The 4,282-nt window shown below is 48.4% G+C and overlaps 1 non-coding gene across 1 annotated transcript; it reads left to right on the plus strand.

Annotated features, from left to right (window-relative positions):
• Positions 1–970: 970 nt before the first annotated feature.
• LOC139053933 (U2 spliceosomal RNA) lies at positions 971–1,162 on the plus strand. Its single transcript, XR_011510897.1, has one exon. It is a non-coding gene; the product is annotated as a U2 spliceosomal RNA (small nuclear RNA).
• Positions 1,163–4,282: the final 3,120 nt, after the last annotated feature.

Raw genomic sequence — 4,282 nt, forward strand, 5'->3', positions numbered from 1 at the left:
CCATCTACCTTTCTTTCTGTATGGCGAAGGCCGTAGGTTTTCCTAGTTCCGCACACAGATGGCGCGGATGCGTTTTCGCGCCAGTTTCGAACGACCTCGCTGTACACATGTTTCTCATTTAAAAGTTTCAAAGGGGCTTGCGAAAGGGCGTGGTCCTTTTTTCTTGCGCAAGGCTGAGCTTTCCAGCTGTGCTTAAGCTATGCTAGCATGTGTGCGTATGTGTGTGTGTGTGTGTGTGTGTGTGTGTGTGTGTGTGTGCGTGCGCGCGCGCGCGTGCGTGCGCGTGCATATGTGTGCGTGTGTGTGTATACACGCACACGGTAAAGATGATGGGGTAGCGCTATTTCTTTCTTTCTTTCTTTCTTTTTTAACAACACCTGTGCTCCACATGGCGATCTTCCTGCCCTCTATGTTTCCGGTTGGAAGGAGTGCGCAGCCTTTTCTATATTTATTTATTTTTTTTTTTTCATTCTCTTTCATTCGTACATGAGGCGCGCTACCTAATTCTAGCGGTCGAATCGACACGTTGCAATCCGTCCCGGCCTGTGCCGTATGAAAACTTTCAGTGGGCCTTGCGGTAAATAAAAGGAAATGAGGGAAATGCGCGTAGTGTATTACACTTGCGCACGGGCTTGAAACGAAGGCCTCAAAGAAAGCCGCCTTGAGCGGTCGCATTCAGACGGAAGTAAGCATTCCCCTTGCGCGTGTTTTCCGCTCGCCTGTTCCGTTTTCTACGAGGTTGCCTTCGTTGGTTTTGCCTTGCGAACAAGCTTGCGCTCGGGTCTCGTTTCTACGCGACGGCGTTTCGTTAACAGTGAAAGACTGAGGCGTCGCGAGTTGATTCGCGAGATAGAGAGCATAGAGTCTCTAGACGGGCTGGGTTTTATAAGATTGCCCACGCTGTTGCTGAGGTTACCAATGTCGCCAGGGCACCCACAAGGCAGTGGTACAATGGAGTGAAGTGAAAGACATCGCTTCTCGGCCTTTTGGCTAAGATCAAAGTGTAGTATCTGTTCTTATCAGCTTAATATCTGATACGGGTTCTATATGGACCCACGATATTAAACCTATTTTTGGAAGTTGGCGGAGTGCTTGAAGCCTGCTTCACCTCCGCCGCAGGTCGGCCCGGTATTGCACTACCTCCGGGATCGGCCCCCGCTCACTTAGGTGAGACTTCATTCAATCAAAATGAAGAACACAAGCTCGAAGCGAGCACTCACGTGACACGCACCATTCCCATACTATACGCAACGATGCCGGTGTTTCTGAACGATTGTCTGCTGTAATGAGCCACTTGGGGGGGGGGGGGGGGAAGGGTGATTAGCCGTGGGTTTTGCAATCAATGTAAGTCCCACTCAAAGCCAACACTGCATTTTGGAGTTCACTATCGCTTTGATCCGTAAACGACAGCAAGCTCGCCCTGCGAAAATCCGCTGCCCTAGTGGAAGAAAGGTTCCCTATGAAACAAAAATGGAGTGCCCGATTTCCGGCAACATTTTCGCTGCAGTGGGACCGAGCGCCTCGAAAACAAACTTGTCGTATGGCCAAGTGTGGCGAAATATATTCAAGGGTTCAGAGGTGCCTCAGCTTTCCAACCTGTATGTTATGAATACCTGTTGCTACCTTTTCGTCATCATCATCCTGCTGGCTACGACCACTGCAGGGCAAAGACCTCTCCCATTATTCTCCAAGCACCCCGGTCACGTGTAAGCCCGGTCACGGTCGCCGTCTAGTGCCTGCGCCCTTCCTAATCTAATCTGCCCTCCTAAATTTCCGCCACCCCGTGCTACGCTTCCCTTCTCTTGGAATTCAGTCGGTAACCCTTAATTGATGATCTTCCCCCCACATTGCATGCCCTGCGCACGCCCATTTCTTTTTCTTGGTTTAAACTAAGGTGTCATTAGCTCGCGTTTGTTCGCTCACCCCCCGAATCTGCTCTATTCTTATCCCCCGTAGCGCTACACCCATCATTCTTCTTTCCAAAGCTCGTCGCGTCGCCCTCAGTTACCCTTCGGTAATCCTTAAGGTCCTTCGTTGCGGCACTCGCGGCATCTTTCTCATTTAAATAAGGCTATTTCGTTCAGTTTTGGGGGAAAACTCAATGAGCTAGGCGCGATTGTGTCCCCGGCGCCGCTCTCAACAAGATGGCGGCGCCCAGGCTTTTTGCCTGGTGGTTCGGCTTGACGCAGAACACGCCTGCAGGGCAGTGAAGCCGCATTGAAGGGGCAACGAGCGGCGCAGTGAAGCGCATGCTCGGGCGAAAAACGCGAACATCAGCCAAAAATACAACCAAATGGCCAAATACGAATTTCCGTTATGGGAAATTGGAGTTCAGTTGGCGCGTTGCGCTCGCCTAAGGTAAAGAACATAAATGCGAGTGCCACATCAGCCAAGTCAATGCTGAGGATCGCGTATCATTTCTTATTTATTTTTCCCCTTGCCTCCTGGCCTGCGTGGCCCTAGCGCGCATGCCCACGAAAGTAATGCAATAAGGAAAACGCGAAATCATGCGGTGACGGCTGTATCATATCCATTGTGCGTGCTTTGTTCTTTTTGGACTACAGTGGTGTGCGTTATGAGAAAGTTTCAGTGACCAGCGAACCTATATTTAGAACCACATTTACGGTTACTGCTAACAAGCTGCGGGTAGGTGTTTTTTTTTTCTTTCTTTCTTTTTTTCGCTACCAACGATGGGTTATCGCAACCGCGATCGGTTGTGCTAGACGCGTTCTTGCCAAACGTTGGCTCTATACGCGACCCGTGACGCGTGGTCGGCACATTCAAGCAGTCCATTGCAAACCGTTCCAAGAAGAAGGATGCTAGCTCCACGTTCCGCCGGGAGCGCTAGTTCGAAGATTGTACTTTTAGACCCTCGAGGAAGCACCGCCATCCCACGTTTTCTATAACGCGCTAAGACTCAGAGCGACAGCGACCACTTGTCTTTGTCAATATCTCGGACACACTTTTTTTTTTTTCTTTAATCCAGATCGTCAGACGAGCCCGCGTTCACGCGCACTCGCTCTCTCCGATAAGCAGGGTAGCTCGGTTGGGGTGTTGTAGGGCCTCGCGCATGCGCTGCTGAGTTCGTCGCTTCGCCGGCCGGTCGACGCTGGCGCGGTACTGGTAATCAACTTCGACGGGCATGGTGAAACGTCACTGTGAAACGTCACGACTAGCAATGCAATGTGTTTGCGAGCAATCGGAGAAATGAGAGAGCCCCTGTAGATTAGTGGAAACGTTCCTCCAAGTATTACGTTTGCAATTTGCGCCTACGAACATGAACTAGACAAAGGAAATGATCTGTAGCCGCCTTCACTTCATAAAATTCCCGTACGAAGAAATTTGCGTGCGCACGTGATCTCCCGCATGAAACCAGACGATAGGTTAATTTTAGCCGTTCATTTCGATTTGCCGAATGTAAACCGGAACACTTTCTCCACGCGCTCTTGAGGTTTGAATGACAATCAATGACATGCTTTTTTTATATATTTTTGTTTGTTCTATCTGGAACCAAAAGAATTCAGAACGCCATTTCAATCTTAGATTCGATTCACGCCTTGCGTTACGTCACCCCTGGCATATCTGATGAACACGCTCTGCTGTTAAGCTTCATGATCACGGCATTAAAAGTCGCCACTTCCCGAACGTTTATCGAGCCGATGATGAACCGTATGCTGGATTCTTATTGTAATGAGTTTATAGAAAGTTTTATACTTCTATGGCTAGCTTCAAGGAAAGGAAAAACATCGCTCAGCATTGTATAACGCATAACAACAACAACGAAAAATCTGCAGGTTATTCATACTACAATGAGAACACTAGGAATACTGAAAAAGATGAAATCTAGACATGCTGCAAGGAGCCAACAAATGCAATTGAACCAACGAACTGAACTGCAATTATTTCATCAAGACATGCCCCGAAAAAACGTGGCCACTATCAATGCTCATTTCAAAGCTGTTTTTTTTTTTTTGTTTGTGACGGATAATAATTATCTTCCCAATGGCTGATGTGAAAATTTCAGAGCGCGGCATTTTCGAAATCTCAAGGCCCCGGCTGCTTTCTCTCTTCTTTAAATATGTTCCGGGTGGCAGATGGAGAAAAGTTTCGCGCACATAATTTAAAAGCCTGTAGCTGATTTTCTTGAAGAACACAAAGTGCTGACAGACCACCAAACAAGACAAAATTGAATCGGTATTACGCGCGATGATTTCGCACCGCAGTAACAAAAGGGTAACAAGCGGACGTTCATTTCGTGGTGTGTATTTCACGTCTCTCACAA

This window comes from Dermacentor albipictus, unplaced genomic scaffold (genome assembly GCF_038994185.2).
Source record: "Dermacentor albipictus isolate Rhodes 1998 colony unplaced genomic scaffold, USDA_Dalb.pri_finalv2 scaffold_376, whole genome shotgun sequence".
In the NCBI taxonomy this organism is placed as follows: Eukaryota; Metazoa; Arthropoda; class Arachnida; order Ixodida; family Ixodidae; genus Dermacentor; species Dermacentor albipictus.